The sequence below is a fragment of the Salmo salar genome, chromosome ssa14 (assembly GCF_905237065.1).
Source record: "Salmo salar chromosome ssa14, Ssal_v3.1, whole genome shotgun sequence".
NCBI classification, from domain to species: domain Eukaryota; kingdom Metazoa; phylum Chordata; class Actinopteri; order Salmoniformes; family Salmonidae; genus Salmo; species Salmo salar.
The window spans coordinates 77,021,776-77,034,105 of record NC_059455.1 but is presented as its reverse complement, the minus strand read 5'-3'; positions in this window follow the sequence as shown (position 1 = coordinate 77,034,105).

Here is a 12,330-nt window from a genome sequence, read left to right as displayed (position 1 = left end):
GAGGGGGAATAGGCTGTGTCGAGCCCTCTTCACAACTGTTTTAGTGTGTTTGGACCATGATAGTTTGTTGGTGATGTGGACACCAAGGAACTTAAAGCTCTCAACCTGCTCCACTACAGTCCCATCGATGTGAACAGGGGCGTGCTCGGTCCTCCTTTTCCTGTAGTCCACAATCATCTCCTTTGTCTTGATCACGTTGAGGGAGAGGTTGTTGTCCTGGAACCACACGGCCAGGTCTCTGACCTCCTCCATATAGGCTGTGTCATCGTTGTCGGTGTCATCGGCATCGTTGTCGGTGTCATCGGCAAACTTGATGATGGTGTTGGAGTCGTGCAGTCATGAGTGAACAGGGAGTACAGGAGGGGGCTGAGCATGCACCCCTGAGGGGCCCCTGTGTTGAGGATCAGCGTGATGGATGTGTTGTTACCTACCCTTACCACCTGGGGGCGGCCCGTCACAAAGTCCAGGATCCAGTTGCAGAGGGAGGTGTTTAGTCCCAGAGTCCTTAGATTAGTGATGAGCTTTGAGGGCACTATGGTGTTGAACGCTGAGCTGTAGTCAATGAATAGCATTCTCACATAGGTGTCCCTTTTGTCCAGGTGGGAAAGGGCAGTGTTGAGTGCAATAGAGATTGCATCATCTGTGGATCTGTTGGGGCAGTTTGCAAATTGGAGTGGGTCTACGGTTTCTGGGATAATGATGTGAGCTATGACCAGCCTTTCAAAGCACTTCATGGCTACAGATGTGAGTGCTCCAGGTCGGTAGTCATTCAGGCAGGTTGCCTTAGTGTTCTTGGGCAAAGGGCCTATGGTGGTCTGCTTGAAACATGTTGGTATTGCAGACTCAGTCAGGGACAGGTTGAAAATGTCAGTGAAGACACTTGCCAGTTGGTCATCGCATGCTCAGAGTACATGTTTCAGTGTTACTTGCCTCGAAGCGAGCATAGAAGTAATTTAGCTCGTCTGGTAGGCTTGTGTCACTGGGCAGCTTGTGGCTGCGCTTCCCTTTGTAGTTGGTAATAGTCTGTAAGCCCTGCCATATTCGACGAGCATCGGAGTCGGTGTAGTACGATTCAATCTTAGTCATGTATTGGCGCTTTGCCTGTTTGATAGTTCGTCGGAGGGCATAGTGGGATTTCTTATAAGCTTCCGGGTTAGACCCCACTCCTTGAAAGCGACAGCTCTACCCTTTAGCTCAGTGCGGATGTTGCCTGTAATCCATGGCTTCAGTTGGGGTATGTACGTACGGTCACTGTGGGGACGACAGCATCGATGCCCTTATTGATGAAGCCAGTGACTGATGTGGTGTACTCCTCAATGCCATCGGAGAATCCCGGAACATGTTCCAGTTCTAACAAAACAGTCCTGTCGCTTAGCATGTGCTTCATCTGACCACTTTTTTATTGATCTAGTCACTGGTGCTTCCTGCATTAGTTTTTGCTTGTATGCAGGAATCAGGAGGATATAATTATGGTCTGATTTGCCAAATGGAGGGCGAGGGAGAGCTTTGTATGTGTCTCTGTGTGTGGAGTAAAGATGGTCTAATTTTTTCCCTCTGGTTGCATATTTAACATGCTAGTATAAATGAGGTAAAACGGATATGTTTCCCTGCATTAAAGTCCCCGCCCACTAGGAGTGCCGCCTCTGGATGAGTGTTTTCCTGTTTGCTTATGGTCGTATACAGCTCATTGAGTGCTGTCTTAGTGCCAGTATCGGTTTGTGGTGGTAAATAGACAGCTACGAAGAATATAGATAAAACATATTTCGGTAAATACTGTGGTCTACATCTTATCATGAGATACTCTGCCTCAGGCGAGCAAAACCTCGAGACTTCCTTAGATTTAGTGCACCAGCTGTTGTTTACAATATACATAGACCGCCACCCCTTGTCTTACCAGAGGCCGCTGTTCTATCCTGACGAAAAAGCATAAAACCCCCCAGCTGTGTGTTATTCATGTCGTCGTTCCGCCCCGACTCTGTGAAAAATAAGATATTACAGTTTTTAATGTCCCATTGGTAGGATATACGTGATCATGGTTCGTCTATTTTATTAACCATAGACTGTACAGTCGTGGCCAAAAGTTTTGAGAATGACACAAATATTAATTTCCACAAAGTTTGCTGCTTCAGTGTCTTTAGATATTTTTGTCAGATGTTACTATGGAATACTGAAGCATAATTACAAGCATTTGTCACGTCCTGACCAGCAGAGGGTGTTGTTGTGTAGTTTTTGGTCAGGACGTGGCAGAGTATGTCTGTGTATGTGTGTTCTGGGTGTTGTGTTTCTACTTGGGTCTGTGTGGCTCCCGATCAGGGACAGCTGGTTATCGTTGTTCCTGATTGGGAGTCATATAATTAGGGGTATGTTTGTCACTTGGGTTTGTGGGTGGTTGAGTTAACACTGCTGTTCGTTTGTTTGTAAGTATTAGCCTGTCAGCCTGTCACTTTATTTCATTCGTGTTTATTTTGTTTTTCCGTGTTCATCACATTTAATAAATATGATGTGGAGCACGCAACCCGCTGCGTATTGGTCGTACAGTGATTTTGAAATATCTTCAGACGAAGGAGAAAACCATGACAGAACCCCCCACCAAAACAAGACCAAGCAGCGGAAGAAGGAGAGGAGGAACGCTGAGAAAATGGACTTTGATATGGACAATAGTGAGAAATGGACCTGGGAGGAGATCTTGGAGGGAAAAGGCTCATACACTTGGGAGGAGATCCAGGCTGGGAAGGATCGCCTTCCATGGGTACAGGTGGAAAGAGAGATGGAGGAACGGCGAAAGGCTGGTGAGGACCGAGAACACTACCGGGGTACACGACTGGTGAGGAAGCTGGAGAGGGACCCCCAATAAAAAAATTGGGGGGGGCACACGGGTAGTTTGGCTAGGCCTAGGAAGAGCCATAAGCCAGCTACCAGTGAGTACATGGAGGAGCGTATGGAGTGGAGGGTGCCGTGTTTCGCTGAGGTGCGCACTATCTCGCCCATACATACGCACGCACAGTCCGGTGCGCGCCATTCCAGCCCCTTGCAGATGCCGTGCTAGAGTGGGCATCCAGCCTGGTAGGAGGATGCCTGCGCAGCGCGTTTGGTCGCCGGTACGCCTCCTAGGACCAGGCTACCCTACTCCCGCTCTACGCACGGCAACCATCAGGCCCCTGCACAGCCCAGTTCGCCTGTACCAGCATCCCGCTCGTACAGGGCTGTTAGTTCCATCCAGCCAGGACGGGTTGTGCAGGCGGTGCGGTCACGGCCACCTGTGCGCCTGCATGGCCCAGTCTTTCCGGTTCCCGCCTCTCGTGCTATCCCGGAAATGAGTTCCTCCAGTCTGGCACGACCAGTACCAGCAACCCGGACCAAGCTTCCCATGAGTCGGCCTAGTCCTATTCAGCCTGTTCCCGCTCCTCGCACTAGCCCTAGGGTGCGTGTCTTCAGCCTGGTACCACCTCTACCAGCCCCACGCACCAGGCTTCCAGTGCGTTGGCCCAGCCTCAAGAGCCCGGCACCAGTGTGCAGTCCAGAGTATCCGGCACCAGTGTGCAGTCCAGAGTATCCGGCACCAGTGTGCAGTCCAGAGTATCCGGCACCAGTGTGCAGTCCAGAGTATCCGGCAACAGTGTCTAGTCCGGAACCAAAGGAGTCTGCCTGCGACCCGGAACCAAAGGAGTCTGCCTGCGACCCGGAACCAAAGGAGTCTGCCTGCGACCCGGAACCAAAGGAGTCTGCCTGCGACCCGGAACCAAAGGAGTCTGCCTGCGACCCGGAACCGAAGGGGTCTGCCTGCGACCCGGAACCGAAGGGGTCTGCCTGCGACCTGGAAATAAATATAATTAACTGTGAACTAAAAGAATCTGCCTATGACCCAGAACCCAATGAGTCTGCCTACAGCGTTAACCGGAGGGAGTATGCCTACGACCTGGAATGGAAAGAGTCTGCCCATGAGCTACAACGGAGTGAGTCTGTCTACGACCCGGACCCCAATGAGTCTGCTTACAACCTGGAGAGCAGGAGGCCGGAACCAGAGCCACCTCCAGGATAGGTGGGTTGGGGAGGGGGGGTGTAGCACAGTGCCGTCGTTGACGGCAGGGCCGGAAATCCCGGGGGGGATGGGGGGGACACGACCCCCCCATCCTGGGAAAAATATGATTTGTCCCCCCCAATATATCACTGAAACATAACTATGTAATTTAAATAATATTAATAATACGCAATGAAAGCAATTGTGCTGATTATAGACACTTAATAGCGCGTTTTTAAGTTTCAAAAGATTGCGACCCCCCCCCACCCTTTGCCTCACAATGGTTTGATCCACTGCCAGTTCCTTAGTAGGCAAGGTAACAGAGGGGTCGTATCTACTGTAAGTTAGTGCTTCAAAGTCCCTGTGATAAGGTTAGCGATAAACTGAAGTCCAAACTGAACAGAACTACACACTCTTCTACCATTGTCTTAAATATATTTAATGGTCTCGTTGCAAAAGCTAAATTGTCGCAAGGGAACTTTTATTTATTTATTTTATTTCACCTTTATTTAACCCGGGTAGCAAAGATTATAGCAAACACCACTGAAACTGAATTGGTGCTCGCTAGCTTTGCAAATTCAGCTATTGTTAGAAGCCAGCCAATATGAAACAAACTATTAAAATTACAAAAGGTTGCAGCATATGTTGTGTAAATGGTGAACTCATACAGCTGTCAACTCTTGTCATTTTAATCCGTTTCACATTTGCTAGCTACCTTTTAGATCGAAGCCCAAATAGAATGATAGAAGATGATAGAAGCCCATCTCCTACTGTAAATAACCTACACACTGTGTGTGTGTGTAGCCAGCCAGCCAGCCAGGTAGAAAAATGGCAGAAAAATAAAAGACGGACATCAGAGTATTTTTCAATACACCAAAACGCATAGTAAGAACCCTAGTAGCCTAATATCTCAAAGACTAGTTGATAAAATGTTCATAAGAAAGAAATGAAATTCTAATGGAAATGTTTCACAATGATGTCATTAGGCAGAGCAGGCAACAGATGGCACACAGACAGCAGAGATGGGGACAGATATGCAGGGACAGACTGGCAGAGACAGGGAGTCTCAGGTAAGTTTGTTGAGTCTTTGTTTGGCAACATTATGAAAGGTTCTCAATTTTTTTGACTTGTAAAATAGGAACATAATTGGAAAATGCCATGGATACCCCCACTCTCAACTTAAAGTGGTGACTGAACTAAGATTTGTTAAAGGCAATGGTATTGCTGTTGTGATTAGTTGTGTAGTTTTGGGTACCGGTAGTTAGGATTACGGCAAACACCTTATTTCTTTGGTTCCTCAATATACATTTACCATATTACAATGTAGGCTATGTGTTACAGCACTACTTTTGGTGTCCTCCTCAGGAATTGCTCTTGAGAAAATTTCATGTAATTGTCCCCTCCAAAGTTGATATCAGATTTTCGCCCCTGGTTGACGGCAGCCACCCTCCCTTCCCTCCCTTATTGTTTAGGGGGGTATTTGTATTTGTTTTTGTTGTGGTTTTGGGGGAGTTTGTGGTTTCTTTTTTTAGGTGCATTCGGGGTATGCACCTTTTGGGGGGGTGTATTGTCACGTCCTGACCAGCAGAGGGTGTTGTTGTGTAGTTTTTGGTCAGGACGTGGCAGAGTATGTCTGTGTATGTGTGTTCTGGGTGTTGTGTTTCTATGTGGGTCTGTGTGGCTCCCGATCAGGGACAGCTGGTTATCGTTGTTCCTGATTGGGAGTCATATAATTAGGAGTATGTTTGTCACTTGGGTTTGTGGGTGGTTGAGTTAACACTGCTGTTCGTTTGTAAGTATTAGCCTGTCACTTTAGTTCATTCGTGTTTATTTAGTTTTTCTGTGTTCATCACATTTAATAAATATGATGTGGAGCACGCAACCCGCTGCGTATTGGTCGTACAGTGATTTTGAAATATCTTCAGACGAAAGAGAAATGAAATGCTGTCATGGTTAAGTGTCAAAGGTTTTATTGACAATTACATCAAGTTGATGCAAAGAGTCAATATTTGCAGTGTTGACAATTCTTTTTCAAGACCTCTGCAATCCGCCCTGGCATGCTGTCAATTAACTTCTGGGGCACATCCTGACTGATGGCAGCCCATTCTTGCATAATCAATGCTTAGAGTTTGTCAGAATTTGTGGGGTTTTGTTTGTCCACCTGCCTCTTGAGGATTGACCACAAGTTCTCAATGGGATTAATGTCTGGGGAGTTTCCTGGCCATGGACCCAAAATATGGATGTTTTGTTCCCCGAGCCACTTAGTTATCACTTTTACCATATGGCAAGGTGCTCCATCATGCTGGAAAAGTCCTTGTTCATCACCAAACTGTTCCTGAATGGTTGGGAGAAGTTGCTCTTGGAGGATGTGTTGGTACCATTCTTTATTCATGGCTGTGTTCTTAGGCCAAATTGTGAGTAAGCCCGCTCCCTTGGCTGAGAAGAAACCCCACACACGAATGGTCTCAGGATGCTTTACTGTTGGCATGACACAGGACTGATGGTAGCATTCACCTTGTCTTCTCCGGGCAAGCTTTTTTCCAGATGCCCCAAACAATCGGAAAGGGGACTCGTCAGAGAATTACTTTACCCCAGTCCTCAGCAGTCCAATCCCTGTACCTTTTGCAGAATATCAGTCTGTCCCTGATGTTTTTCCTGGAGAGAAGTGGCTTCTTTGCTGCCCTTCTTGACACCAGGCCATCCTCCAAAAGTCTTCGCCTCACTGTGCGTGCAGATGCACTCACACCTGCCTGCTGCCATTCCTGAGCAAGCTCTGTACTGGTGGTGCCCCGATCCCGCAGCTGAATCAACTTTAGGAGACGGTTCTGGCGCTTGCTGGACTTTCTTGGGCGCCCTGAAGCCTTCTTCACAACAATTGAACCGCTCTCCTTGAAGTTCTTGATGATCCGATAAATGGTTGATTTAGGTACAATCTTACTGGCAGCAATATCCTTGCCTGTGAAGCCCTTTTTGTGCAAAGCAATGATGACGGCACGTCTTTCCTTGCAGGTAACCGTGGTTGACAGAAGAAGAACAATGATTCCAAGCACCACCCTCCTCTTGAAGGTTCCAGTCTGTTATTCGAACTCAAGCAGTATGACAGAGTGATCTCCAGCCTTGTCTTCGTCAACACTCACACCTGTGTTAACGAGAGAATCACTGACATGTCAGCTGGTCCTTTTGTGGCAGGGCTGAAATGCAATGGAAATGTTTTTTGGGGATTCAGTTCATTTGCATGGCAAAGAGGGACTTTGTAATTAATTGCAATTCATCTGATCACTCTTCATAACGTTCTGGAGTATATGAAAATTGCCATCATACAAACTGAGGCAGCAGACTTTGTGAAAAATAATATTTGTGTCATTCTCAAAACTTTTTGCCACGACTGTACATTGGCTAATAGGACCGATGGTGAATGGAGATTACCTACTCGCTGTCAGATCCTTACAAGGCACCCAGACCTTCGTTCTCTATCTCCATCTCTTTCTCCTGCGAATGACGGGGATGAGGGCTTTGTCAGGCGTCTGAATGAAATCCTTCCCGTCCGACTCGTTAAAGAAAAAGTATTCCTCCAGTACAGGGTGAGTAATCACTGTCCTGATATCTAGAAGCTGTTTTCGGTCATAAGACACTGTGGCAGAAACATTATGTACAAAATAAGTTACAAATAACGCAAAACAACACACACAATGGCACAATTGGTTAGGGGATCGTAAAACGGCAGCCATCTCCTCCGGCACCATTATCCATATGCATTTAGTCCTGCATGTATATTAATTCCAAAACAATAAATGAATGTAATGTTGTTGTGTTCAATATTAGTTGTAAAGACAAAACACTTTAACACTCTGTTTGCTTCCAGTGTGAAATAAAATGTAAACAACAGTGGAATGGCATACCTGTTAACAGCCTAGATTAGCCTAATGGTGATGGTAGTGGATGCACCTTTACAGATTTAAATCGGCCCAAGGCCAGCATTGATGTGTGCCAAAAAAATGCATCAGGTAATTTTCTAGGCATTATCCTAGTAAACTCATGTTGCTATAGGTTTAGCCTTCCAACAATTTTCTTAAACCCACCTTGGTCGCAATCAATCCAAAGGTTGGCCTCTTGGACAATCCAAATTGTAATTTGTGAGAAAATATAAAATATTCTTACTTGGCCTTTGTCTTATTAGAAGACTTGTCTTATTTAAAGTCCTAAGCAAGCACAATATCAGCATTAAATACCTTTTCACCTGTTTTATATTTCATAAAATAATGGTTGTTTTAACTTGTGCTCCTTCCACCTCGCTCCCTATTGCTGGGTAGCATTTCCTGCAGGAAATGCTATCATTTGATAGGCCTATTTGTTAAAGGGGAGGGGTGGCATATCCCCTCAACCAGTATGAAAGAGACTTAAAGCATACCCTACTTTCACCAGTTTTAAAATGTCTGTAGTAAATTGAGTTACAATACCATGATGCATCTACAAATCTTAGATGCATCTGTCTTATTTTTTTAAATTGTAAAATTTCCCCTGTATTTTTTACATTTTCACTCCAAATTCCCATTAGCGAAAATCAAATTAAATATTGGGGTCATTTTATGAAAACATTTATTTTGAAAAACCTAACTTATTTGAATAAAACACAAAATATGTTTCCTGCAGTTTGTCTATAAATCATAAAAATTGTATAATAGTTGAAGTTTGCATTAAACTACAATATTTATTACGTACCAACACAGTGTCTGTGGACATGCAGTACCAGACAAAAGTTTGGACACACCTACTCATTCAAGGGTTTTTGTTTATTTGAACTATTTTCTACATTGTAGAATAATAGTGAAGACATCAGAACTATGAAATAACACATGGAATCATATAGTAAGCAAAAAATTATTAAACACATCTAAATATATTTATATTTGAGATTCTTCAAAGTAGCCACCCTTTCCCTTGATGACAGCTTTGCGCACTCTTGGCATTCTCTCAACCAGCTTCACCTGGAACGCATTTCCAACAGTCTTGAAGTAATTCCCACATATGCTGAGCACTTGTTAGCTGCTTTTCCTTCACTCTGTGGTCCAACTCATCCCAAACCATCTCAATTGGGTTGAGGTCAGGTGATGTGGAGGCCAGGTCATCTGATGCAGCACTCTATCACTCTCTTTCTTGATCAAATAGCCCTTACACAGCCTGGAGGTGTGTTGGGTCATTGTCCTGTTGAAAAACAAATGATAGTCCCACTAAGCGTAAACCAGATGGGATGGCATATCGCTGCAGAATGCTGTGGTAGCCATGCTGGTTAAGTGTGCCTTGAATTCTAAATAAATCACAGACAGTGTCACCAGCCCAGCAACCCCACACCATCACTCCTTCTCCTCCATGCTTCACGGTGGGAAACACACATGCAGAGATAATCTGTTCACCTACTCTGCGTATCACACAGACATGGCGGTTGGAACCAAAAATCTCAAATTTGGACTCATCAAACCAAAGAACAGATTTCCACCTGTCTAATGTCCATTACTCGTGTTTCTTGGCCCAAGCATGTCTCTTCTTATTATTGGTGTCCTTTAGTAGTGGTTTCTTTGCAGCAATTCGACCATGAAGGTTTGATTCATGTAGAGTCCTCTGAAAGTTGATCTTGAGATGTGTCTGTAACTTGAACTCTGTGACGCATTTATTTGGCCTGCCATTTCTGAGGCTGGTAACTCTAATGAACTTAGCCTCTGCAGCAGAGGTACCTCTGGGTTTTCCTTTCCTGTGGCGGTCCTCATGGGAGCCAGTTTCATCATAGCGCTTGATGTTTTTTGCGACTGCACTTGAAGAAACTTTCAAAGTCCTTGAAATGTTCCAGATTGACTGACATTCATGTCTTAAAGTAATGATGGACTGTTGTTTCTCTTTGCTTATTTGAGCTGTTCTTGCCATAATATTGACTTGGTCTTTTACCAAATAGGGATATCTTCTGTATACTACCCCTACTTTGTCACAAGCTGATTGGCTCAAATGCATTAAGAAGGAAATGCATTCGACAAATTAACTTTTAACAAGGCACACCTGTTAATTGAAATGCATTCCAGGTGCCTACATTGGCGAAAATCTGATATCAACTTTGGAGGGGACAATTACATGAAATTTTCTCAAGAGCAATTCCTGAGGGGGACACCAAAAGTAGTGCTGTAACACAGCCTACATTGTAATATGGTAAATGTATACTGCTCGAAAAAATAAAGGGAACACTTAAACAACACATCCTAGATCTGAATGAAAGAAATAATCTTATTAAATACTTTTTTCTTTACATAGTTGAATGTGCTGACAACAAAATCACACAAAAATAATCAGTGGAAATCCAATTTATCAACCCATGGAGGTCTGGATTTGGAGTCACACTCAAAATTAAAGTGGAAAACCACACTACAGGCTGATCCAACTTTGATGTAATGTCCTTAAAACAAGTCAAAATGAGGCTCCGTAGTGTGTGTGGCCTCCACGTGCCTGTATGACCTCCCTACAACGCCTGGGCATGCTCCTGATGAGGTGGCGGATGGTCTCCTGAGGGATCTCCTTCCAGACCTGGACTAAAGCATCCGCCAACTCCTGGACAGTCTGTGGTGCAACGTGGCGTTGGTGGATGGAGCGAGACATGATGTCCCAGATGTGCTCAATTGGACTCAGGTCTGGGGAACGAGCGGGCCAGTCCATAGCATCAATGCCTTCCTCTTGCAGGAACTGCTGACACACTCCAGCCACATGAGGTCTAGCATTGTCTTGCATTAGGAGGAACCCAGGGCCAACTGCACCAGCATATGGTCTCACAAGGGGTCTGAGGATCTCATCTCGGTACCTAATGGCAGTCAGGCTACCTCTGGCGAGCACATGGAGGGCTGTGCGGCCCCCCAAAGAAATGCCACCCCACACCATGACTGACCCACCGCCAAACGGGTCATGCTGGAGGATGCTGCAGGCAGCAGAACGTTCTCCACGGCGTCTCCAGACTCTATCACGTCTGTCACGTGCTCAGTGTGAACCTGCTTTCATCTGTGAAGAGCACAGGGCGCCAGTGGCGAATTTGCCAAACTTGGTGTTCTCTGGCAAATGCCAAACGTCCTGCACGGTGTTGGGCTGTAAGCACAAGCCCCACCTGTGGACGTCGGGCCCTCATACCACCCTCATGGAGTCTGTTTCTGACCGTTTGAGCAGACACATGCACATTTGTGGCCTGCTGGAGGTCATTTTGCAGGGCTCTGGCAGTGCATCTCCTGCTCCTCCTTGCACAAAGGCGGAGGTAGCGGTCCTGCTGCTGGGTTGTTGCCCTCCTACGGCCTCCTCCACGTCTCCTGATGTACTGGCCTGTCTCCTGGTAGCGCCTCCATGCTCTGGACACTACGCTGACAGGCACAGCAAACCTTCTTGCCATAGCTCGCATTGATGTGCCATCCTGGATGAGCTGCACTACCTGAGCCACTTGTGTGGGTTGTAGACTCCGTCTCATGCTACCACTAGAGTGAAAGCACCGCCAGCATTCAAAAGTGACCAAAACATCAGCCAGGAAGCATAGGAACAGAAGTGGTCTGTGGTCCCCACCTGCAGAACCACTCCTTTATTGGGGGTGTCTTGCTAATTGCCTATAATTTCCACCTGTTGTCTATTCCATTTGCACAACAGCATGTGAAATGTATTGTCAATCAGTGTTGCTTCCTAAGTGGACAGTTTGATTTCACAGAAGTGTGATTGACTTGGAATTACATTGTGGTGTTTAAGTGTTAAGGTGTTTGCCGTACTCCTAACTACCGGTACCCAAAACTACACAACTAATCACAACAGCAATACCATTGCCTTTAACAAATCTTAGTTCAGTCACCAGTTTAAGTTGAGAGTGGGGGTATCCATGGCATTTTCCAATTATGTTCCTATTTTACAAGTCAAAAAAATTGAGAACCTTTCATAATGTTGCCAAACAAAGACTCAACAAACTTACCTGAGACTCCCTGTCTCTGCCAGTCTGTCCCTGCATATCTGTCCCCAACTCTGCTGTCTGTGTGCCATCTGTTGCCTGCTCTGTCTAATGACATCATTGTGAAACATTTCCATTAGAATTTCATTTCTTTCTTATGAACATTTTATCAACTAGTCTTTGAGATATTAGGCTACTAGGGTTCTTACTATGCGTTTTGGTGTATTGAAAAATACTCTGATGTCCGTCTTTTATTTTCTGCCATTTTTCTACCTGGCTGGCTGGCTGGCTACACACACAGTGTGTAGGTTATTTACAGTAGGAGATGGGCTTCTATCATCTTCAATCATTCTATTTGGGCTTCGAT